The sequence below is a fragment of the Erythranthe guttata genome, chromosome 3 (assembly GCF_056151865.1).
Source record: "Erythranthe guttata isolate IM_541 chromosome 3, IM_541, whole genome shotgun sequence".
In the NCBI taxonomy this organism is placed as follows: domain Eukaryota; kingdom Viridiplantae; phylum Streptophyta; class Magnoliopsida; order Lamiales; family Phrymaceae; genus Erythranthe; species Erythranthe guttata.
Genome location: NC_142535.1, coordinates 2,850,331 through 2,877,281, shown reverse-complemented (window position 1 = coordinate 2,877,281; position 26,951 = coordinate 2,850,331). Strand labels below are relative to the sequence as shown.

Below are 26,951 nucleotides of genomic sequence, written 5' to 3'. Positions count from 1 at the left end.
GATGGAAGAGAGTTGTCCCCTCTATGTGAGTGATCTCTGCATATGACTTCATTCATCTCAAAATCATACTCATATAGGAAGAATTATGCCATTTGCATATGCATTCCCGACTTCTAATTAAAAGCTATGTGAACTCTTAAGAAGGTTGTCCTGATAATATTTGGTTAAACTACATATCAAAAATCACAAAAAAAGGGGAGATATGTCTTCCAAATCTACGGATTGATCTATGATATTTAATATATATATATATAACAAAAAAAAGGGGGAAGAAACTCAAAACTTATTCTTATTCAACATTTATTAATATATAGAAGTGTAAGGAGTGTTTAACTACAATTAACTATAAATTCAAAAGAATTGAGAATTTTTTTTACTAAACATTTGCGTTGATAGCATAGGATACTCTTGATCTCCTACAACCAAATATTGCAGCCCTAAATCAATCACCATTGTTCCATCTTCTCTAGCTCTATTAAAGTGCTCGCATGGATTTATTTCAAATTCAACATTAGCCTTCTCCTCTGCATTTAACTTCACTGTCTGAAATCCAACTAACTGTTTCACGGGACTACCTTTAACAACTTTATCCCGCCTTACAAATAATAGAACCGGATGCTTGCCGGCCATATGCCCTTCATTTTCAACACTAATAATAACTAGAAACTTTGCCCTCTCACAAGATTCCGAACCAATATCCGAAACTAAAACATTGCCCAAGTTTTTAAGCTTGCTTTCACTTACAGAAACAAATTTGTAAGAATAGTTTGAGTAGCTAAGACCATAGCCAAATTCATAAACTTTTTCGCCTTGATAAAATTTGTATGTTCGTCCGGGATATCCAGACGAAGGATCATTCCTCATTCTCATATTAGTCATTGATATTTTGATGAAATCTTGTGGATACCAAGTTACAGGCAGCCTTCCTCATGGAAAAACAAAAACATTTCTAGTAATATGTACATTTTATTCATTACAAAATTATATTTTGAAGAAATGTACCTGGATTGTGATCACCAAATATAATCTCTGCAATTGCTTTTCCTCCGGCTCCACCCGGATATCCAGCTCATAATATACCCCCAATATTTGGATTACCTTTCGCAAACGAAATATCAACAGGACCTCCACAAAGCAATACCAATATGACAGGATTTTTAGCAGCGTTTGCAACGCTCATGACTATACTTTGTTGCTCGCCTGGGAGTACCAAGTCTTCTCGATCCACATCTTCACCTTCTCGATCTTGATTGAGTCCCATTACCATAACTACATAATCTGCTGATTTTGATAGTTCTTTTACAACTTCGATTGAGGCAATCGACGGCAGTTGATCGTTTCACAACCCTCATGGAATTCAATTTTCTTAACATAATTCATTAGTCCTTGTAGTGGAGTAATTGTCTTGCAAGGGGGCCCCGCATAGTTTCCTAAGAGTGTATTGGAAACGTTGGCATTGGGTCCTATTATTGCAAGAGATTTTGTTGTGAACTTGGAAAGTGGAAGTATATTTGCAGAGTTCTTTAGTAGGACAATGCCATCACGTGTAACTTCAAGTGCCAAATCTTGATGCTCGTGACTACATATGTCGTTGCGGCTAAGATTGCCATAAGGAAGTTCACTTGGATTGCCATTGAAAAGTCCTAATCTCATCCTAACAGAGAAGAGATTGTAAAGAGCTCTGTCTATATCATCAGATTCAGACACTTTTCCCTTTTCGACTGCTGATTTTGTGTGATTCGCCATATAGGAGCCGCATTCGACATCCATGCCTGTGTTTTTTTTTTTTTTTTTTTTTTTTTTTTATCAATAATCTTTAAATAGAAAGAACTCTCAAAGGATGTAACTTAATTACCTGCTTTGAGAACGTCTGCCACAGCATCTTCAGGTGATTTAGAGTAATTTTGCTTCTTATATAGATGCTCGACCGCATGAAAATCCGATGTTATATATCTGTTCATTTCCAGTGACATTCTACACATGATTAAGATGTACTAGAAATAAATTGATTTTTCAAGTTATGAAAAAATGTTACCCTTGGAATCCCCATTCACCACGAACAGTTTTCGTTAATAGATCATAATCAACACAATTTGGAACACCATTTACAAAATTATAAGCGCACAATATCCCGCTCGCTTGTCCTTCTTGTACACAATTTTTGAAAGGTAACTGATATGTATCTACCATATCCTGCTTTGTTACCTATAAGAAAGCAACACATATATTTCTTTAGAACTCCACTTACTAATTAAACAAACAAGTGTTTATAGAACGTTAGTGATAATAGGGCCGGCTGTATACGAGCATTGAATGTAAAACGACTATTTCCATTCCAACTCTCTAAATCGTAAGCAGTGAGATGCTTGCAGCATGCAGAGGCTAGAAGGCGACCGTCTTTGAGATCACCGCCTTCGAAACTGTCGCCTTGGATTCCTCGAACATACGAGACAGCATATTTGCTTGTAAGAAAAGGGTCTTCGCCAGGTGTCTCTTGCCCCCTTCCCCACCTCGGATCTCGGAAAATGTTGATATTTGGCGAAAAAAATGTCATGCCTGTTACCTGCCCTTCATTGTATAGAGCTCTAGCTTCTGTGCCCATCACCTTCAAATGCATACTCAAATTTGTTAGATATATACTAACAAAACTATTTTAAAATTTCCAGATATATATATATATATATATATATATATATATATATATATATATATATATATATATATATATAGTTACTTAAACAGTTATACGCAATCTTAAAGCATAATCGATGTTAGTACACGTAGTAAAATCTACTCAGATTTTGCTCAAGATCAACACTTCCACAAAACAAAAGTAAGGTGGTATTTGCAAAAGTTTATCTAAAAGCAGAAGTTAATGATTGTGAGTTAAATTGTAATTAAGTGTTTATTTCTAAAAGCCGGGAGTGTTTGCAAATGATCTGAAAAATCAACTATAAAATAGAATAAACAGGTACATGGGTACTTTTAAGATTATAGCTTAGATCAGCTTATTTTAAGAAAAGCAAAAACAAAAACTTATTTTCCAAACACCTGAAAATAGATTACATGAAAAAAAGAAAAAAAAAAACTCATAATCTAATTCTAAAGTTTTTTGCAAACACTACCTAACTCAACAATCAACTGCCATTAAAACATATTATGTAACATATACTCACATAGTATGGAATGCAACTTTCTGCTTCATTAGATATTAAAATAAAAATTAAAAAAATAAATCTATTAAAAGTAATTAAAATTCAAGCAGCTCATGCATGTGATCTTAATAGTAATTATCCTTACAAAATAAGCCTATTTAAATAATGTAGATTAGTAGGACAGTTATTCAAGTAAATCAAAATAATATGATACTAAAAACTAGCAGAATGTACCAAATTCGTAGGCAAAATTCTTTTGCTAATAAGCATTTGCTAAGAATTTGGTCCGTATTATATACAGGCGTGACAACAAACATTGCTACATAAATGGTCGTAGCAGATACTTTTTTGCTGCAGTAAATCCTAGCATTCACTACGACTCCAAGCTTGTCCCGTGGCAAGAGGTACCTTAATTTTGTTACGGCTTTTTAACGTAGTAAAAAAAAATTCATAGTAAAAAATCATTTTTCTACTAGTGAAAATATACAAATTATTGAACAAAACATAAAAAAAAAAAAAAAAAAATAAATAAATAAAAATTAATTCACGATTTTGGAATTTAAACCGATACTAGTTCTTTCGGGACTAACCTTGGCCATTCGATACCAAAGATTTTCATCAAACGTAGCTGCGGTGAGTATAACTTGCGGAAAACTAGTTGCCGCGTTGATAGTCCCGTTGAACGAAACCCCGGATTGTGCTGGTGTAGAGCCGCCGACTCCATGCAGAGCCTCCGACCACCACTGGTAGTACGGTATTCCTAGTCTCGGTACGGCCGATGCCTCGTTCACAAGCTGCGATATTTTCTCGTCCAATGAGAGTCGAGATACCAAGTCGTGGGCCCGCTCGCGGATCGGCAAATCAACGTTGCAAAACGGGTATGACTTTGTGGATGGATTTGTGGAGTCACAAGAGAATGGTGGGAGTGTTTGTTTATTAGAATCAGCTGATTGAGCATTGAAGAAGATGGCGAGAATGATAGAGGATAATAATATCGTTGGTATTTTGAGAGCCATGATCTTTTGTATGCCGTTGGATTGGTGATATAATACTCTCTTTTTTTATGAGGTTATTATTTATAGGGGGGAAATGAATGGGGAGTTACATGTACGCTACACATGGTTATTATACTCAATAGATCATTCCATTAAATAATTATCTACTAAGCATACATACATATCGGTGTGTGTGATGATATGTAGATTTATAGTTCAAATCCATCTGGTGTAAATAATGAGATCTACACACCTAGAGGAAATTATATGCTACACCTGGTTATTTACACTGAGTGGATTTGAACCCTAGATATACACATAATCACACATACCTAAGGGTGCAAGTTGGAACGGAAATTCCAATTTTCACCGGTATCGATCCGAAAAGTGCCGATTTTGGAACAACTGTTTCGTTCCGACTTTCGATTTCCATATTTTTTTCGATTTCTTTGGATTGGAATTGGAATTATATAAAAAAAACTTTGGAATTTCCGATTTCCGGTCAGATTTAATTTCGGGAATTACTTCCGAAAAATTCCATTTTTTTTACACCTATAAATAATATATATTTTATGATACTTATTTTAAGTTTTTTTTTTCTTTCTTTTTTCATGTAGCAGTAATTTGATTTAAGTTTTGTTTAAGGATTTTGTCATGAATTGTTGTTAGAAGTTTTATTGGATATCATGACGTGGCTTATTTTTATTTAGTTCAAACTTAGTAGTTATTAGTTTTGCTTTTATCGATGTAGATGTTCTTATTTTTGGAAAATTATGAAATTTTCAGAAAAATTCCGCTATGTTTTGAAATTTTAAAACTTGTGTGATTTCCGAAATTCCGAAATTTCCATTTTGGAACTGGAATGGATTTTTAAATTCCGAAAATTTTGGAAATAATTTTGTACTTCCGAATTTTTTTGAAAATTTCCGAAAAACCTAATTTTGATCCCCATATGCAGTGGCGTATCTAGTAGTGGGCAAGGGTGTGCAGCTGCACACCCTTGGTTTTCAGAAAAAAAATACTTTTTTATATATATACAATATATAGCATTAACTGTGACAATCATAAAAAAATGTTAGGTAGTTCTAGTGGCAAGGTGCGTTCTCTGCACATAATAAGGTGCAGGGTTTAAGTCCCAATTTGCTATATACATGGTTCTTCAATTATTTTTCTTTTTTTTCTTTCTAATTTCCAAGAAATGCACTTTATTTTTACCCTATAACTCTAATTTCTTTAATATTTTCATCAAATTTTTCTCTAAATATTTCTAAATTTTCCTAGAATTTGCAAATAATTTTTTTAATTTTAAATTTTTACATATTTGTATTGTTTTGAGCTTATACTTTAAAAAAAAAAGTTCCAGGGCGCTGCCCCCAAACCCCCGGAATTTTTTCGTCCATCATTTTTATTAAATATTATTTAACATTTTTTATTATACTCAATTTCAAACACCCTTGGCGAAAATTCTGAATTCGCCACTGCCCATATGTATGTGTGCTTATTGTTTAGTAGATAGTTATCTAATCAAATATGCAGTTTAAATTCAACCTGTATAAATAATCAGGTATAGTATCTAACTCCTGTGTTTAACTACGATGAATATAATAAAAAGAATATGTACTCTCGTGTTTTACGTGGTTGGGTATGGAAGTTTTCTATTGGGGTTGCAAACTCGTGTTGTTCATCTGACATTTCTCTTCTACGTTGAAAAGGATGGAAATTAATTGGAAATATTTTGAGAGGATCTATTTTGATTTGTTGGGATTTGTTTTGATTTGTTTCAAGAAAAATATATCAAAATAGTCAACTAGTATCTATAATAATGAAGAGGAAATCATATATATATATATATATATATATATATATATATATATATATATATATATATATATATATATATATATTAAAAGCGTCCAAACGTGTCAGCGATCTCTGCATCCACATTGTTGACTTCTCCGGCACATGCTTCACGCTTCTGTATAATATTTAGGGGAAATGTGTACTCTCAGAAAATATTTTGAACTCAATACCATTCATTTTATTGACTTTCTAGCACATCGAAATCTCAGTTTAAATTTGTCTCCACCTCTATCCAGTGGCGAATTTAGAAATTTGTTTCAGGGTGGTTTAAATTTTCGGGTGTTCGGAGGCGGTGGCCCCGAATTTTTTATTTTTGTGACAAAATAAGAAAATTAGAAAAGAAAAAAAGGAAATGTAAAATAATTTAGAGCATTTTTTTGCATTAATTTGAATTTTAGGTGGAGTAATTAATAAAAATTGCGGCTTTTTTGCATTACTTTGAATTTTGGGTGGCTAATTAATAAAAAATTGTTTTTCTTGCATTAATTTGAATTTTGGGTGGACTAATTAATAAAAGTTGGGTGGGCTAAACAGATATATAGATATAATACAGGGGACAAAATATAAATTGAGGGGGTGCTTGAGTCCACCCTTGCCCAAAGGTAGCGCCCTGCCTCTATCACTTTCATTTCTTCTCTTTACCACCTCTCCATTTAAATCCCTTCACTTTCTCCCACAAGCCATCCCCAATTGTAAACATATCCACTATATTACGCCTTTATATTATTCGGTCCACCAAATTTTTATTATTTAGTGCATCTCAAATCCAAATAAATGCAAAAAAAAGTAATAAGTTTTTTTCTCCTATTTTCTGGTTTTGTAAAAAAAAAACCCGAACTTTTTTCGGGTGCGCTGCCCCCAAACCCCCAAAAAGTGAAGTCTACCACGTAGCAACATCTTGGATTCACAAGTGTTGGAACAATAATTGTTTTCATTAATTTTTTTATGTTATTTATAATACATATTCGGGGTTGTCTAGGGTCCGAGAGGGGTTGTACTACTCGGACCCAACCGATTGAAAATCAACCAATAAAAATGTGACACATATGATTTATACGAACCCCATGAAAAAAGTACAATACCTACCTTACAAGTGAAATTACATAAAAACCCCTCTAACTAAAACTTAAGTAACAATTAATAATGATTAATAATTAGGGCAAATGGCAATAGAGGACATGACAAGGGATTTAAATGCACATTGGTCCACAAAAACAACAATCTTTCAAATAAACCCATCCCCATATCTTTACTCTAAAATACCCTCCATAATATATTTTTATCAATTCCATCCATTACACTCTAACATCCTTAATATTACACATTGACCTCGGATTTAAGCAAATATATCACATTAACCCCCATTTTAATAATTTTTTGAAAAAAATATTTTTTTCCAGCTAGATTCCGGCGTTGACCGGGCGAGCGGTTCTCCGGCGTTGACTTTTTTTTTTTTTAACTTTTTTTTTTCTGAAATTTTTATTTCCGGCCGGTCACCCGCAGTTGACCGTCGCTCTCCGGCGTTGAACTTTTTTTAGATTTTTTTTTGAAACTTTTTTTCTTAGAAAAAATTATTTAAATTAAAATTACTGTCTTGCCTGCTAAATTACTGTCTCATACAGTAATATTACTGTTTCGGACAATAATATTACTGTTTCGGACAGTGATATTATGAATATTATTTTCCCGAATAGTAATATTACTAATATTACTGTCCCAAACATTGATATTATTGCATGTATGCCAAGATGATAAAATTAATTAATACATTAATATTACTGTCTCAGACAGTTAAATTACTGTTGGAAACATTAAATTTGAGCCAAGACATTAATATTAATTAAAATATTTTTTTAAGAAAAAACAAAATTTCAAAAAAAAAAGTCAATTAACAGTTAAATTACTGTATCCGACAGTTAAATTACTGCTGGAGATAGTAATTTAGCAGCCAAGACAGTAACATTAATTAAAATATTTATTTTAAGAAAGAAAAAGTCAATTAACAGTTAAATTACTGTCTCCGACAATTAAATAACTGCTGGAGGCAGTAATTTACCATCCAAGACAGTAATAATAATTAATATATTTTTTTTAAGAAAAAAAAAGGTTAATTAACAGTTAAATTACTCTCTTCGACAGGTAAATAACTGCTGGAGACAGTAATTTAGCAGCCAATATAGTAATATTAATTAAAATATTTTTTTAAGAAAAAACAAAGTCAAAGCCGGAGACCCTGCGGTTGACATACCGGAAAAAAAATTCAGACAAAAAAAAATTCAAAAACAAAAAAAAAGAGTCAACGCCGGAGACTGTGGGTCTCCAGCGGTCTCCGGTGGTAGCGGGTTAAAATTTGGGTCAAAATTGATATTAGGGTAAAAAAATGGTTAATTGGGCTAAATTGGGGTTTAAATTATGAAATTGGAATTGAATTGGTAATTTTTTTTGGTCAAAAATAAACTTTTTAGTTATCGGTGCGACAAATTAGTAAGTTGAGGTATGATCGTGGAATTTTTTTTTTTTTTTGGGGGCAAAGAGCAAAACGACCAAAATTAGGGGCAAGGTGCAGTTAACCCTACTTTTAATTCTTTGGTTTAATTATGTAAGGTTAATAAAGTAATTTTACATGAAGTACGATGGAGTACGACCTGTGTACGCTCTATTTTTACTGGGTTCGTACTTTAATTTATAAATTCATAGGTTCGTACTGGATCGTACTAGTTTGTACTTTAAATCAATGACTATAAATTTTTACTAGATATTTTCTACGCATCAGATTAAATCGTTTAGGTCCGAGTAGTACAATCCCTCTCGAACACTAGACAACCCCTACATATTCGGCCTCCTCTGCGATGAAATTCTGGCTTCGTCACTGGGCACCGCCGTCGCCGTCGCCTCCGTCTCCACATAATCTATATCTCTCTTTTTCGTTCTCTCTCGGTTTCACTTTTTTTCTTTCCAGATCTATACACCACCGTCATCGCCGCCTCCCCCACTATCTCTTTCGTTCACCGCCGCCGTCATCGCATCCGCCTCGGTCTCTTTCCTAGAGTTAGGGTTTAATAATCGGATTTGAGATTTCGATCGAAGGTCGGGGGGAGGGGGTATCTTCCGTTCAATCGAAAGAAAGAAAATGGGTTGGCGAGGGAGAATGAGTTTATGACCAATGGTGTGTATTAGATTTATTTGATGCAAATATTGATTATTTGTGTCAGATTCAGTTTCTCGTTACTGTTGCGTAAAGTGTGGTAATAGTTCATAAAACAGTTTGTAAAAAAAAAGAAATAAACAAGACACAAATTTAATGTGGTTCGAATACAATTGTAACCTACATCCACGAGGATCTGCAAAAATGAACATTCACTATTTTAGTTTTACAAGTACAATATGAGGACTTAAAAAATAAATTAAACACCAATTAATGACAATATAGTCTAAATCTCAAAAGGAATTATTTATTCCTTGTCACAATGCACCCACGCATGTACAGGGGAAATCCTTTTGCCAAGGAAATTCATCAAACTAAATACTTCTCTTGAGATAAGTATGAAATTTTAAATTCAAAGTAATTCCATAAGACTCCTCTTAGATAATTATGGAATGTATAATTCCTCGTATTTCCATACTAAAATATAGAGGGTGTTTGGCTAATCTTATAAGATGTTAAAATGAGCTTATAAGATGTTTTAGAGCTTATAAGCTCTTCCAAAGTGTTTGGTAATTTTTTAAAAAAAGATCTTAACTTTTTTTTAAATAAGCTGTTGGAGACCAAATAAGATCTTTTTAAATAAGTACATCTACCCCACCTTTTTATTTAAGATCTTATAATTAGTAAAAATAGGAAATAAGCTCATTATCCAAACACTCTAAAAATTAATCATAAAAATAAGATGTAACAGCTTATCAGCTCTAAAAACATCTTATCAGACGTAAGAGCTTATCAGCTGTTTAAAATAAGTTTAGCCAAACACCCGAATCCCAATATGATTCTAACAATTTTCTCATTTATCATTGATTGGTCAAAATATTTACTCCCCTAAATATATTTTAGCTGCATGAATAAGGGTTAGCAAATTCAAAATAACATCCGCAAATATAAATTGTTGCAACAATTCATCGAACTGTATAAGCTCTTAGAAAGAACAACTTAGGAAAGCAGATAGTTAAATTGTTCAAATAAGTAGGGAAAAGAAAATGCAGTAGCAGAGTCAACTTCCCTGCGCAATGCTCGTCAACTGTGCCAACAATTGAATGAATTCCTCATGTAACTCTGCACTACAGTTGTATAAATTCCTCCTGTATTTCTGCATTATTCCAGCAACTGTCTGATGCACTGTCTCAAAAGTTGTTTGAACTCTCCCTTTATTTATGCAGTGATCTGTCTATCAACAGTGTGATGCACTATAGCAACAGTTGTCTGAACTCCCCATGAGTTCATGCCAGTTGTACTGTTCTTTTCTCCTCCTTTCTGGGCAATCACCATGCATAATAAATCAACATGGACTAATGATCTTGATATGTCGAGCAATCTGCTCAAACACTTAATAAAAAGATCAAACGAAGAGAGAGTCTTGAAAGCAAGTGAGAAGAATCACCATACAACATGCACACACACACTTGCAAACTCACAAACTCAATACCACACGACAATTCATTACTAAAATCAAAAGAGAGTGATATCAAATCCAACATTAAATAACCAAAACAACTGACTTTGCCAAACTTCATAAGAAATGTGGGAATGTGAGGAGTATGTCCAATAGACCCGGTTACAACAAGAAATCCAATTTAACCGGCACAAAAACGAAACAACCCCCGTTCTCTCTCTCTCTCTCTCTCTCTCTCTCTCTCTCTCTCTCTCTCTCTCTCTCTCTCTCTCTCTCTCTCTCTCTCTCTCTCTCTCTCTCTCTCTCTCTCTCTCTCTCTTTCTCTCTCTCTCTCTCTCTCTTTTTCCCCTATAGAAACGTCCAATCATGACAAGACTTTTCAGAAAAATAAATAAGTTGGAGCCTTTTTAGTAATCGTTTTGGTCCATTATTCATATAACTAGAATTGCGATAACTAGAAATTGGTGAAATTCTACCCCACAACGTATGTCTTATTCATATGCAGTTTGCTTAATGCAAGTCCTATATGAGATGCAAAAATATATGAAGTGTCCTACCACTAACAGTTGCAAGTCTGGACACACAGACTGTTGCAACAGTTCATGCAACTGCACTCGATTAGACAACATAAATTCCCAACAATTTTCGCAAGGAATCAAATCCCTCTGGATCAAGGGTTTTTGCAAAAGCATCAGTTAATTTATTCTCCGTTGCAAAATAATCAATTGAGACAACCCCTTTTTCAACCAAGCTCATTATGAAACGATGACAAATATCAGTAAGCGTTGTTCTAGAATGGGGAACTGGATTCATAAATTTCATTTTTCGCACTCAAATTATCACAATTCACATTACCAAGTTTTTTATGCCCCAAACTAATTTTGTCAACAAAACTATTGGAACAGTTAATACTATCATCATATGATTTTAAAGAAGTAATCGCAGATAAACAGTTAAGATCAGATTTTCTTACCCAGATTTTTGGTTGAGTTTTATTCACTAAATCAACCTTTATCTTGGGTTTTTGAGTCGACACAGAAGTGTGATCAATTTTAGGGATACTTAAAACATATGGGTCATATATGACCAGGAACATGACAAAAGTGACAAATAGGGACAAAAAAATTTATGACTCGTAATATAAAGTGACAAATAGGGACATGATTTGAAGAATTTACACATGTGATTTTTGGATATATACTGTGGGACAAAATTTGACTTGTAATAACAATAATCAAATTATTAGTTTTTTTGTGAATGTTGATCGGATTTCTTTCGTAAACAATAGTCGTTTTCTTATATAATTTGATAAATATGACTATACTACACTATAATATATCAGCAAAACTAAATGAAAGGTATCTTACTACAATAATCGTAGCCCATTCTTCTCTTTGTACTTCTTTTGAATATCTAATAGTTGAGAATCGTTATCTCCATGTGAAGAATTTGTAGGTATTTTTGTTTGAGTTGTATCGTGATCGACTTCCGCCGGGTACTTGCTCCTCAAATGCTTATGAAAGGTCCCGTATGCATCTCCATTTTTCCATGAGTATGATGTAGGTGTTCCTAAAAAAAAGCATGATTTAGGTGAACCCTAGATACTAAAAAAAAAAATTGAATATACTTCAAAATTATAAATGGATTTGAAGTTGGGAAAAATTAAAACGACAAAAATTATTTTGCAACAATTGCAAATGCTAGTATGTTTCCGTCACCCCTCGTCCCTTTGGTAAAATTTATATGGAAAATTTCAGATTTCTTTTCCGAATTGTCGTGTTGACATCCTCCATCGGTTGATGTCTGAGATGGCCTAGAAGATTGCGATTCCCTACAAGATGAAGGAGGAGGTACTTCCATCGGTTCATTATCATCACAAAGACACTAACTATACTGGTGAAATCGGTGTCCAAATCCGGAAAGGTATTTTACCCCGGCTCAGAACCGTCCCACTTGTAGAGTGTAGATTTTGCACTCAATACGTTTACTTTACGTGGATCTTTTGTTTAGATTTAATTATATTTGTGTTTTAATTAATTGATTTTGTGTTTTATAGGTGAAAACGAGACTTAAGTATCCATGAAGGAAAAATGATCAAAAAGAGAGGAAAAAGTTGCAAATAAAGAAGTAAATCAAATTGGAAGAAGGAATCTCGCAACAGTTTTCGCAGTGTCCACCATTTCGAGCATATATCACTCATAAAAACTCCAAATCATCTGATTCAAGCGGCATTAAAAAGCTAGTTTCAAGGGTTACAATTCTTATTTAACATAAATTACCAAAATTCGGACTCAAACATGGTCAAAGTATGATTCAAAACCGAACGAAGTGCAGACAAAGCTTCAGATGGCCGTCCCAATTTTGCTCTAAAATCTGGGACGACTGTCCCGTCATGCGAAGTTGAGCAGTAGGCTATGAAAATTGAGACGGCCGTCCCAAAATGGCCTGAAATCTCATACGGCCGTCCGAGACCCCGATTCTGCACAGTTTGGAAGTTTTAATTGCACAAGGAAGCTCTTTCCTTTAGATCAAGTCTTAACCACTATATAAACACAATTCAATGGGATCCAAGGAAGGAAAATTTGACACCAAAATATGCGAAGAACGAAGATCGACAAGACTCAAGCATACTTTTTCCTTATTTTTTTTATGAATTCTATTTTGTTTATCATAAGAATTGCAAGTAGCTAAGTCTTTATTTCTAAGATTATATTCGAACCCTATGTGGGATTTGTGAACCCATATCTATGATTTTATGCAAATATTAATTTTGGAATATTTCTTCTACTTGATTTATTAAGTGCATGAACTTGATCAACTTATGTGTTTTATTGTTATTGTTGAATGCATGAATCGAAAGATCCGTTTAATAATTAGAAGTGTGGTAGAAGAGTCTTTGTTGTGTTATCATAGGAATATAGTTAACCTCTTAGGTATCTATTATTGAGATTTGTGCTTAATTATTTGTTCTTGATTGAATTGCGTAGGAATACGTAATATAGTCTTGAATAATAGAATCGTAATACACGCGGAAGCGGGTTATGATTAATTTAGCATCTCAGGTTAGTAATCCGAATTATTTGCTCGCATAATTGAGAGAATTGGGGGATCGATAATCATATAGGGGAAGATAAAATCCTAGACTTGTTTAGTTTGATACTCTTCGTGTTTATTTGCTTTTCTTGATGTTTTATTTGCTTTTTATTAATTCAGTTTAATTTAGCAATCTTCTCCGAATTAGACTGTGTAGGGTGGGCTTGAACATAATTGTGAGAATTTAACGCTTAAAATTAGATAGTTGAATATTTCTCGTGGGATCGATACTCAAACTTTTAATCCACTATATTACTTGTATGATACGTGCACTTGCGTGTAGGTAAAATCACCAACACATCTCCAATTCAGGAGGGGCTACGTTTTTTCGTTTCCACTACGACTTGAATTTTTTTATTTTTTATTTTGAAATAGAGAATGTAGATATATAAAATAGTTTGAGAGAGTAACTAACAAAATAATAAGTAGAAAAAGATACAAAAAAACCCAAAAAATTCTTGCAAAATATTCAAGGATGATAAAGTAAAGCGGTTTGATCCACGGGCGGGTCTCAATCAAAACCGGCCCGCGGCTGTGTCTACCGTTGACCTCATTTCTCAATCATAGATTGTTTCTTTTCATTATCATTTTGTTCAAGGATGAAAAAATTCTTCTTCGTTTTGGTTTCTCGCCGAATTTTGTTGCTCTTATTATGTTGTGTGTTAAGACTGTCTCATTTTCTTTTTTGTTTAATGGCTCCCAGTTTGGATCGCTATTGCTAAGAAGGGGTTTACGTCTAGGTGATCCGTTGTCCCCGTATCTTTTTATTTGCTGTACGGAGGCGCTTATCTCTATGATTAATAAGGCTGTGGAGGAGGGTAATTTACATGGAGGTCAAATTGCCCCTTCGACACCTGTAATCTCGAATCTATGTTTCGTGGATGACACATTATTGTTCTGCGAGGCAACCGAGGATGATGCAGCAACGGTTAAGAGCATATTAAGCCGGTATGCAAGGGTCTCGGGGCAAGAGATCAATTTAGACAAATCCACTATGATGTTCAGCCCCTCAACATCGTCGGAGAAGCAGCAGCTTCTTCATCAACTACTTGGATTCAAAGTGGTTGATCAACATGAGAAGTATCTGGGATTGCCGGCCACTATGGGTAAGACCAAGAGATAAATATTTTCATATTTGAGGGATAGGATCTAGAGTCGAATTAAGGGTTGGGGGAGAAACAATTATCGAGTGCTGGGAGGGAAGTTCTTATTATTAAGTCGGTTCTACAAGCGATTCCATCATACGTGATGAGTTGCTTCTTGCTTCCCAAAGGTCTACTGTATGAATTGGAAACGGCTATTAGAAGATATTGGTGGGGTTCCGGAAAGAATCGGAGCATTCCATGGATTAAATGGAAGAAACTTTGCCAATCGAAGGAGTTTGGGGGAATAGGATTTCGGGAACTGAGGTGTTTTAATATTGCTCTTCTCGCCAAGCAAGTGTGGAGATTAGCAACGCAACCCGACTCCCTCCTAGCCAGAGTATTTAAAGCTAAATATTTTCCGAATGGCAATGTGTTCACGGCTGAAATGGGAACCAGACCATCAATGACATGGCGAAGCATTGTTGAAACGATTCCCTATCTTGAAGTTGGAATTCGAATTCGGATTGGAAATGGGAAGAATACTTCGCTTTGGGCGGACCGCTGGTTGATGGATGAGGGTTCTAGAAGGGTGCTTACTCGTAGACCAATGAATTCAGCTTACCCGAACTCGGTGGAGGATATAATCGATCAAACCACTCAATCTTGGAACACCCCATTGATATCGAATATCTTTTGGCCAGTGGATCGAGATCGAATTCTAGCTGTGACGATTGGCATCTCTCATGTGCAGGACAGAATGGTTTGGCACTTCTCGAAGGATGGTAATTTCTCCGTGAAATCATGTTATCATCTCGTTCTTTCGATGATAAATATAGGATATTTGAGTGAGGGGCTGATGTTGGGGCAAGTAGTGGGGGGTTGAACCAAAGATGGAAGGAAATTTGGAATTTGGAAGTTCCGCCAAAAGTAAGAACCTTCCTTTGGCGAGCATGTTCGGAGACTCTTCCTTGCAATGTTGAGTTGTTCCGACGTAAAGTAGTCTCTTCACCCTATTGCCCCTTTTGCAAGAGTAAAGAGGAGACTAGTCTGCATGCTTTTATTGAATGTGACAAAGTACAACAGCTTTGGCAACAACCTCCGTTCCAACTATCTGCTTTTGATACTCGTGCAGCTGTGTGGAGTTGGGTTGAATTTCTTCGAACATCTCTATCGTCTGAGTTGTTCCTCTATGCTGTGGTTATAATGTGGAAGCTCTGGGACAACCGGAATCGTGAGTTACACGGTCAACGGGGGGGTTCCGATCGGGGAGACAGCAAGTTGGAGCGCAGCATTTCTTGACGCGTATAGTCAAGCAAAAATTTTGGACGAAAGAAATCGGCAATTAAACAACGTCATTAATTGGAACCCGCCCATGCCAGGTGTCATCAAGATTAATGTAGATGTTGCATTCCCACCGAATAAGGATTATTATGGTGTATCGATGGTGGCAAGAGACCATCGGGGTTCGTGCATATGGTGGAAAGTGAAGAAGATGGAAGGCAGACCAAATGTAGTCGATGGAGAGGCATATGCGGTTCTTCATGCTATGCGTGTTGCTCAAGAAAAACAATGGAGTTCGATCATGATTGAAGGAGATAATCTGACGATTATCGAATCACTCCGGCAAGGCGAGCCATCAACCTCATCATTTGGGGCACCGATGGATGAATGTTTTCTTATTCTGAGTTCCCTTATTTATTGTTCATTTTCTTTCGTTAGGCGCTCGGGCAATAAGTTGGCTCATGATTTAGTTAAGAACATTGAACTATTGGGTTGTGAGGGGTCTTCTCTCCCCTAGAGTTTGCTTCTGAGTGAGGTAATATTATGTTATTTTCCATCAAAAAAAACATTTCTTGTCGCGTGTTTTTCTAAGAAAAAAAAACGGTTTTCTCCAATTACAATTATGAATTTATAATTGTAGGTGACCACCTTTATCTAATAATACGAAAGTGGACAAGTAGAGGTGGCCACAATTTGGGTCAGACAATGACCTGAATCGGCCCATGGTTAATGACCAAAAATCAAAATATCTCCATCTATACGGATACGCTATATCATTAGATATCCGTATAAAGTAAGTGAGATTATTTACGATTAAATTGTGTGGTCAAATAATATAGGCTTAGTGTCCAAATGGTATGGGACTTTCGTGCACCAAATGATATGGACGAGGACTTTATGTCCAATCAAGTTTTAAAATAGGGGCTCTTTGAGAAAATCCCTTCACTAATTTTTTTTTAATTGAGGAAGGCTCAAAGTATTTTAGTCTATTTGAGAAAAGTCCACACTCATTTTCAGCCATTATGTTTTCCAGCTTTACCCCCGCCCGCCACATCATCACTGGGTCACGAGCTCAGCGATTTTTTTTTTTTTTTCCGTTTTTTTCACCATCTTTTCTGTATCAGTTTCCATAGTCGATTAACCTTGATCGACTATGCTTCATAGTCGATTAAGGAAATTATTTAATTTTTTTAATTTTTTTTTTGTTTTTTAATTTTTTTTTCTATATCAGGTATATTAATCGACTATGATGTGAAGCATAGTCGATTAAGAATCTGCTACTAAAAATAACAAATCACAACTGCGAAAAAAATACAAAATCAACTATATATTACAAAAACAAAAAATATACAAATATTATAAATGATTTATACAATTGGAATCAATAAACAAAAAGTTCAAAAAAAAAAAAAATTGGAGTCGATCAACCTTAATCGACTGCCAGAGCATAGTCGATTAGCTTAACCGACTATGAACATGTACATAGTCGATTAAGGTTTCAGCATGCGCGAAATTCTCTACCGGCGCCGTCCTCCGCCCGATCCACCAAAAAACCCTAAAACTGCCTCCCCATCGTCACCACACCACCGTCACAACACACCATCACCACCTTACTTTGACATTATGACGGTTTTTTATTACAAATAAATAAATAAAATCACAACTCGCACCACCAACCTAAGCAGAATCACCAGCCATCAAAATCAGATTCCGTTTACAAATCAACAATCTTATCTCTATTCGCCTCCGATGTAGCATTCCTGGCATTCGAATTCAGAATTGCTATCAAAATCATTTATAATGTTTGATGGGTGCTTCATCTTCTTTCTTTCTCCATTTCGCGGCGGCGGCGGCGACGACAGTGGCGGAGAAGTCACGGAGAAAACAGAGGAAAAAAAACAAAGAAGAATAGAAAAGGGAGAAGAAGAGAAACGTTGGAGCGTGAAAATGGCAGATGAAAAAATAAAAATAAGATTAGGGTTTTGAAAGAGTATAATAGACAATTAAGGGTAATTTTGGAATTATGAAAATATCACATGAGTGGAATATTAGCTAAGGGGGTTTTCTCTAATTATTTTTTGGAGTAGGTGTTTTCTTAACTCATTTTCCTAGATGAGGGGGTTCAGGTTAATTATCCCTTTAAAATAAAGGGGTTTTTATGCATAAGTCCCCACCAAGCATCTTTATTATTCTAGGTTTATGGGCTATATCTCTTTCACCAATCAGTCCATCCCTTTAATATTTATTATAAATAAAGGAAACATTCATGTATATGTCAATATTACCCTCAACCCTTTATACCCAATTCTTAATTGTAATCCCAATTTAATCAAGTTTGTCCACAAAAATCCAATTTTGACCACAAAAATTCAATTTTGGCCCTTTTTTTTCAAAATTTTTCTTTTTGCCGCCGGATTCCGGCGTTGACTTTTCAAAATTGGAGCATACTCTAATATGCTCCAATTTCATCCTTAACTTAATTTAACATCAATTTGACCCCAACCCCAAATTTCACAAATTATTCAATTTTGACCCAAAACTTTTTTTTTTTCAAAAAATATTTTTTTTCAAAAAACATTTTTTTGCCGCCAGATTCCGGCGGACTTTTCAATTTTTTTTTTCTTCCGGATTTTTTCGCCGGTCCCCGGCGTTGACTTTTTTTAGTGTTTTTCTAAGTTTTTTTTTTTTGTTTTTGTTTTTTTGTTTTTACATCCGTCGCTAAACGTTGACCGTAATTGTGCTGTCACTGACAGTAAATTAACGTAATTATACTGTCAATGATAGTTAATTAATGTAATTGTATTGCCGTTGACAATACATTTATGTAATTGTTCTGTCGTTGACAGTAAATTAACGTAATATTATTATTTTTTATTTTTTGTTATTTTTTTTTATTTTGTTTGATTTGTTGACAAGTCAACGTAATTATATTACTGTCGTTGACAGTAAAATAACTGTAAACACAATAATATTACTGTCAACAACATCAATATTATTATTTTTTTGGGTTTTTTGTTTTGTTTGAGTTATTCACGGAGTAACGTAATAATATTACTGTCTATAATTGTAATATTACTGTAAACACAATAATATTATTGTGGTTGACGGTAATATTACTGTTGTTATAGTAATATTGCTCTCAACCACATCAATATTATTATTTTGTTTGGATTTTTTTGTTTGCTTGAGTTATTCACGGAGTAACGTAATAATATTACTGTCTATTATTGTAATATTATTGTGGTTGACGGTAATATTACTGTTGTTATAGTAATATTACTGTTACTCACAGTAATATTAATTCTTTTGGCTTTTTATTATGTTTACATTTGTTGAGCGGTCAACATAGTAATATTACTCTATTACACAATAATAATGAGTTTTGTTGTGTTAATATTACTGTGCTAGAGATTAATATAGCAATATTACTGTGTTAAACTGTAGTTTAGTTAATTTTACTGTGTTTAACAGTAATATAGTTAATATTACTGTCAATCACAGCAATATTGATGTTTAAACAAAAAAAAATGTTATAGAAAGAAAAAAAAAAAAAAAGTCAACGCCGGAGACCGGCGAAAAAATCCGGAAGAAGAAAAAAATTGAAAAGTCAACGCCGGAATCCGGCGGGAAAAAAAAAAGTTTTGGGTCAAAATTGAATAATTTGTGAAATTTGGGGTCAAATTGAGGTTAAATTAAGTTAAGGATGAAATTGGAGCATATTAAAGTATGAGGGGCTATTCTAGTCTTTTACAAAAATCTGGACCATGTGTGGACTTATTGGTAATGGTAAAGGAGTTTTTTGTATGGATCTCTTTATGAATAAGTACCCATTGATGGGTTTATTTGTAATGACCCATAAAATTAAAGGAACTGTATGTCCAATTTTATATGAATAGAAAGGTGCACGTGCGTTGCACGTATAGATCAATTTTCCGTATTATCTTGTATTTATATATTATATTAGATAAAAAAAATGGATAAATTACAACCACCCCCTGAGGTATGGTCAAATTACGAAAATCCCCCTCTTGTTTGGATTATTACAACCAGCCCCTCAACTCATCAAATTTAGTGGAATCTTTGAGATTATATGGAATATTATCACTTTTGTACCCGTTTTATCTTATTCAAACTCTACATTTTGAAGCAAGATGATTGTACTATGTGTTTTTTGGCTTGTATATATCAGATTGTGGTGCATCATAATTTGTATTTTTATACAAAACGAGTACAAACTAGAGCACATTTCAGAGAATCTAGATGATTATGTTGAATTTGACACCATAAGGATGGAGGTGTAAGAAAAAATCATAGTTGAGGGGGCAGATGTAATTATCCAAACAAGAGGGGTTTTTTTCGTAAATTGACCATACCTCAGGGGGTGTTTGTAATTTACCCAGAAAAATTGATTAGTGTATATATATAATATAATATTATATATTTGAAAAATCTAAATATATTAAGATAGTGATGATTTTTGTAGGACTGACAATCGGGTCATGTGAGCCGAGCTTGGGTCGGCTCAGGCCCGGCTTGAGCACAAGGCAAATGAGGTATTTGCCTAGGGCCCCCAATTTTAGGGGGCCCACCTGGATACACATATGTTATATATATATATATATATATATATATATATATATATATATATTTATATATATATATATATATATATATATATATATATATATATTAGTTTAATATTATATTTAATATATATTAACAAAAAAATTCTCACATTTAATAGAGGGTCCACATTAAATTCTATTCTCAATCAACTGTACAATTTTCTCATCTTCTATATAAAAAAAAAACGTTAATTCCTTAACTTACTAGGGCCCACTTCACACAATTCCACTTTTTCTCTCACTATATCCCATGAATCAAGACTTTTCAGTTTCCCTGAATTCACGTTATATTCTTCTAAATTGTTTTTTTTTTCTCCTTCACACTTCTCCCTCTTCTTCTTCTCTCTCTTCTTCTGTAAAATTAAAAAATCCACCAAAAACTCTTGCCACTCAACAAAATCTCAAGATTTTTTTCCTTTTCTTTTTGTTTGACGATTTCTTTTATTTTTTTTTCTTTATCATTTTTCTCTAAGTATATCTTTCTTGTTTCAACTTTTTTTGCAGGTAATTATTCAGATTTTGTTTTGTTGGCTACTAGGCCTCGAACTTGCAATTTCCAGAATTTCCGCAAATAAAAAGAAAAAAACTTGCAATTTCCAGGTTCTATTGTTTCTACTTTCTTAGGATTGCTAATCTCCATTTGTTTTATTATGTCGAGTGGTAGACATTACATGCCTGGTTGTCAAAAAAAAAAAAGACAAGAAAAACTAAAGAAAGATGATGACTCTCAAAGAGGAGTTATAGAAAGATTATTTATGAATAGGAGGAATCAAAATGCTAGAAATGAACATGAAATTCCTATGAATGCCCAAAACGATAATCCTAATGATGTTCAAAATGATAATTTTCTTAATATTCAAAATGATAATCTAATTGTTATTCCAATTGATAATCCTACTAATGATCAAAATGAAATTTCTATGCGAGAAGAAAATGAAAATAATGTTAATAATCCAAATGAAAATATTGCTACGGATCATAATGTAATTGAAGAAAATGGCGACTTTCTTGATAAATTTGATCGGGCAAATTGGATCAATATAAATACAAAATTACGAGATTTACTAGTGGAAAAATGTCCTATTAGAATTACTAATATAGATTTTCCAAAAGATCGTGATGGTAGATATTTCTCTATTTCAAGTTATATTCGAAATTTACCTAATCGAGAGAAATATGATAGGAGATGGCTCGTATACTCAAAAAGTGTAGATAAAGTATTTTGTTTTTGTTGTAAGTTGTTTAGCATTAAAACTACTTCAAGTAAAAAAATTTGGTCGCGGAGTTAATGATTGGAAAAATATTAGTACTATATTAAAAACTCATGAGACATCTAGTGAACATATTAATAACATGTATGATTGGATGAATTTAGAAACAAGATTGTGAAGCAATAAAACAATTGATCATAGTATAAAAGAAAATATAAAGAGAGAAAAGCAACATTGGAAACAAGTATTGAAAAGAATTATTGCAGTTGTGAAAACTTTAGCTAAAAATAATTTGGCTTTTCGTGGGACAAATGAAAAAAATTATGACAATAACAATGGAAATTTTTTAAGTCTAATTGAAATGATTGCGGAATTCGATCCTATAATGCAAGAACACCTTAGGTGCATTAAAGATAAGGAAATACATATTCACTACATCGGGCATAATATACAAAATGAATTGGTGCATATGTTAGCTTGTGAATTAAAAAATAATATTATTAAGAGAATTAAAATGGCTAAATATTTTTCTATTATACTTGATTGTACTCCGCATACAAGTCATCAAGAACAAATGTCTCTTATTTTAAGAAGTGTTAATGTATCTATGAATCCAATTCAAATAGAAGAATATTTTATAGATTTTTTAAAAATAGATGATACAACAGGAAAATGTATTTTTGATGAACTTCTAAATGTAATAAAAAATCTTGAACTTGATATTGATAATGTGAGAGGTCAAGGATATGATAATGGTTCAAACATGAAAGGTAAAGAACAAGGTGTGTAAAAAAGACTGTTAAATATAAATTGTAGAGCATTTTACACTCCTTGTGGTAGCCATAGTCTTAATTTAGTAATTCGTGACATGGTCAATTCTTGTCATAGAGCTATATCTTTCGTTGGAGTCATACAACGTATGTATACTATATTTTCTAGTTCCACAAAGAGATGAATAATATTGACGGATAATGTAAAGAAATTAACAGTTAAACCATTGTCACAAACACGGTGGGAAAGTCACATTGAAAGTGTTAGAGCTATCCAAAGTCAATCTATCGAAATAAGAGATGCTTTGATTGAATTGGGAGAAACTTCCTTAGATCCTAAAATAAAGAAATAAAGAGTGAAGCTAAATGCTTAGCCACTTATGAGATTGAAAATTTTGAATTTTTACTTAGCATGAATATTTGGTTTGAATTATTACATGCCGTTAATTGTGTTAGCAAAAATGTACAATCTAAAGATATGCACATTGATTCCGCTATAGATCACTTGCAAGGTCTTGTATCATTTTTAGAGGATTTTAGAGAAAATGGGTTTCAATTAGCTATTAATGCTACTAAATAAAAAAATGATACTCAAAGTGGGTTTGAACCAATATTTCGAGAAAAACGTGTGATACATAGAAAAAAACAATTTGATGAAACTCAAAGTAATGATACTATATTATCACCCGAAGAATCATTTAGGATAGAATATTTCTTATAGATCGTAGATCAAGCTATCTCTTCAATTAAAGTTAGATTCGAGCAGTTTAGGTAATATCAAAATACATTTGGATTTTTATTGAATACTAGATGTCACGCCGAGTTTGGCCCAACGATTATCCTCCGACACTCAAGTCAGAAGCTATAATAATATAAGCAAATAATAATAATTAATTGCCAAATTAGAGTGTACCTTCTTATGTGAAATGAATTATATATTTATAGGTAAATGAATAGGTATAACTTTTGTAGAAAACCGATGTGGGACAATGTGTTGTCATTTAAGGGCCCTTTTGGTTTGCATGTTTAGGCTGGATGGGACTAATAGTACATCGTTTTGTTTCGTGGTTACCTCTGGAAATGATTATTGGGCCCACCATTTTATCATGCATTTGAATTATTATTTATCAACCCAAAATTGGGTTGATTGTTTATCATCCAATAACCCCAACTTCCTCAGTTGTGCCAAATTACTAGACTGCCCTTCGTGTTGGAGATAAACAAATCTTTTTTTTCTTCTTTTTTTAATATGCATTGTCTTTCGATTTTCATTTTCACTTTCAATTCCTTCTTTTCCAAATAGTAAAAAATGGGAGTTATGGGTTTTTAAGGGCATAAGTTATCGAAGAGTGGATACTAGGAGATCAAGTTGGTGAGGAAGTCTAGGTTGAAATCCGGTGAGACGTGTAGATCCAGTCCAATTCCAGATCGAAGTCTAGGGATGTGGCGGCGGCGAAAAAGGCGAAAAAGAGGAGGAAACGGGAGGTGAGCGGTGGTGTAGAGATGAATAGTGAACGAAAGAGAGGAGTTGGGAGTTTTTTTTAAATAAAAAAATAAAATTTGAACTCAATATATACAGAAAAAATGGGTTAACAGAAGTTTGAGTTTGTGGGGAAAAAATGGAGCATACATACAGATTTTACATCCACCTGTGTCATAGCCATAAAATAAAACATTCTTGTTTCCCTCGTACAACAGGTTTATGTACAAAACTTCTTAAATTATCGACAATGTGCTCAACAATGGTGGGGTCTTCATCAAGTTTTTCACGAGAAAAAAAAGACATACTGAGAACTTTGTGGATTTATGGGTTCAGGGTGTAAGAATAACTCAATTTCTTAAGTTTCATTGTTTTTTAATTTTCAATTACTTTTTGTAAAATTGCATTATGAAGTTCGATTATTTGTAAATTGTTAACTATTTTAAGTCACCAGAAAAGGAAGTTTGGGAGGGGATAATTTTTTTCCATTGATTGAAAGATGTTGTTGGAGGTGCTAACACTACAATCTAATTAAAGGGCATTGTAGATATTTTGCTTCTAATACCACCTAATATTTGCAAATCAAGGACACAAAACATAATATTGTTAGTAATATTTACAACTAATCAACGAAACAAAATAAAAGTTTAGTGTTATTAATAATCATAATTCATAACAATCCCAGTATTAACATCCCATCCCTATCTATCCAATCCATCCAACCAAAAATGCCCTAAGGGTAAAAAGTATGCTAATTGGGTTTTCATAAACAATTAAATTGATTAGAGCAATTTGGGCCTAATTCTAATTGGGCTTATGGGCCTAATTATAATTAGGCACATCAAAATATATATATATATATATATATATATATATATATATATATATATATTTGAACCAACTATTCCAGCAGTAATCCCATGTGCCTTAAACCTTCCACCTTATTTTACCTCACATATGAAGTCCCTCTGCTCAATCTTGTTGTTCCCGATACATAAAACGGGTAGTGAATTTAGTAAATTGGTTGAACAAATTAATTAGTGAAAATACGAAAAGATTATCTGCAATGAACGTAAATTTGCCGAGGCGAGTTGACTCTGTCCTTAAGACGAAATTTCCCCGCAACGGTGCTAACGGATTAAATGGAAATCGTCTCCCAAGATACAACGGCAAAACTTGGAATAGGAGCACTCCAAATCCCAAGTACGACGAACTGTACTTTGTGTAGAACTTTTCGAGAGAATCTGTGAAGGGTAGGCTTAATATGTAGTAGGCTTGTTTTGGATTGAAGTGAGGAATTGTGGGAAAGTTATGGTCTATTTATAAGGTTTGAAAAGTAGTGTCCTTTGGAGCAAAAAGGTACCTTTTGTTTTGAATGGTTGCACCATTTCGAGTTGAGCCAATTGGGAGTGGTTGCACCATTTCGAGTTGAGCCGAATGGTTTGCATTGGTTCGGCCGCACCAATTCAGACCAATCAGACCAATCGAGATGGGCTTCGAGTAATAAGGGCCCAATGGGTTGAAAACCCATGACCTAATGTTTTTGGCCCGTCCCAATATTTTGATATATATACAGCTCAGTACTTCTCTACTTTTCCAATGTGGGATAACTCAAATCCCACTTTCCTTATATTTTGGACTAGTATTTTTTTCATTCACCACAAAATTGGTTCTAATCCAAAATTCATTTATATACTCAATTAGACCGTACAATAACATTGATAAAAAAATTGTTCATGACTCAATTTTTAACCAATTTTCCCAACAATCCCCCACATGAATGAAAACGAGGGCGTCGATTCTCTCTAGAGTTCCCGCGAATAGTATTGCATCGGGATAGGTAGCATATAGCTTTGAACCTTCCGTAGTGGAGTTACATCGGATTTACTAGGCTGAGTAGTGAACGCGATGTCTTGAACTGTCAGCCGTTCGTGTAAACCAAGACAATGCAACCCACACAATACTATTCTCACATTTCCTTAGTTCTCATGATTGTGTCCGTTTTGGCCATGGACACACATCTTGGATTCATAAGTGTTTGTCAAGTTTTTTTTTTTTTGAAGCGGCCCTCACTTCATACACTTACATAGGTGATCTCCTATTAAAGGTATCCTGCCAATACCTCACCTTTTGTTATAAGGTTTTGGAATCATTAAAAGCTTTCGCTTATCCTTTACCCTCTCTGCAGGCAGCACTAATGTCTATCACGGGAATGAGTTGGAAATATATTATTCCATAGGAATATATACTCCTTAGTGCATCACTGAACTTTCTTAGCTTAGTTGTCCCTTTTGAACCAGTTCTTGGGATCTCCAGTCAGCATGGTTGGGTTACCACCAAGATTGTCCTTAATTTATGGGTTTTAATCTCACTCCCCTAGACAGGCAATATGTTTGATCTCTTTAGTTGACTTTTAGTCGCGGATCCGCTATTAACCATTGATTTTCATAATCAATGTTATATTATTTCCTTTGAGATCAATTGCCTAATGGTCTTATGTGTACGAGTGTATCGATACTTGCCATTATACATGTCGTTTGTGCCCTTAACGTAACCGATTGGTTATCACAATTTATTCATAATTGTAGACACCGACTTAGTCCAACACGGAACATCCTCCAATAATTTTATGAAGTTTATTCAACTTCTTTTCTAACCTTATCTCAAGTTATACATTCGAATTCGACCATGAATCGAGCTATTCAATTTTGTTTGAGGATTTCCAAGATACATAATCTTAGTGGACTCATACATCCAATGTTCCTTCCTAATACAATTGGATATTTTCTTTA

At 33.9% G+C, this 26,951-nt stretch overlaps 1 protein-coding gene and 1 pseudogene across 2 annotated transcripts in view; one reads left to right on the top strand and one right to left on the bottom strand.

Moving 5' to 3' along the window:
- The window catches only part of LOC105962523 (putative beta-D-xylosidase 7), an 84,837-nt gene that overhangs the window by 45,714 nt on the left and 12,172 nt on the right, over positions 1 to 26,951 (top strand). The window lies entirely within an intron of this gene.
- LOC148771523 (putative beta-D-xylosidase 7) lies at positions 273 to 4,239 on the bottom strand (annotated as a pseudogene). The gene is made up of 6 exons (XR_016030218.1): positions 3,746 to 4,239; positions 2,294 to 2,605; positions 2,036 to 2,205; positions 1,856 to 1,953; positions 1,003 to 1,772; positions 273 to 926 (listed from the first exon to the last, which is right to left on the bottom strand). The product of XR_016030218.1 is annotated as a putative beta-D-xylosidase 7 (transcript).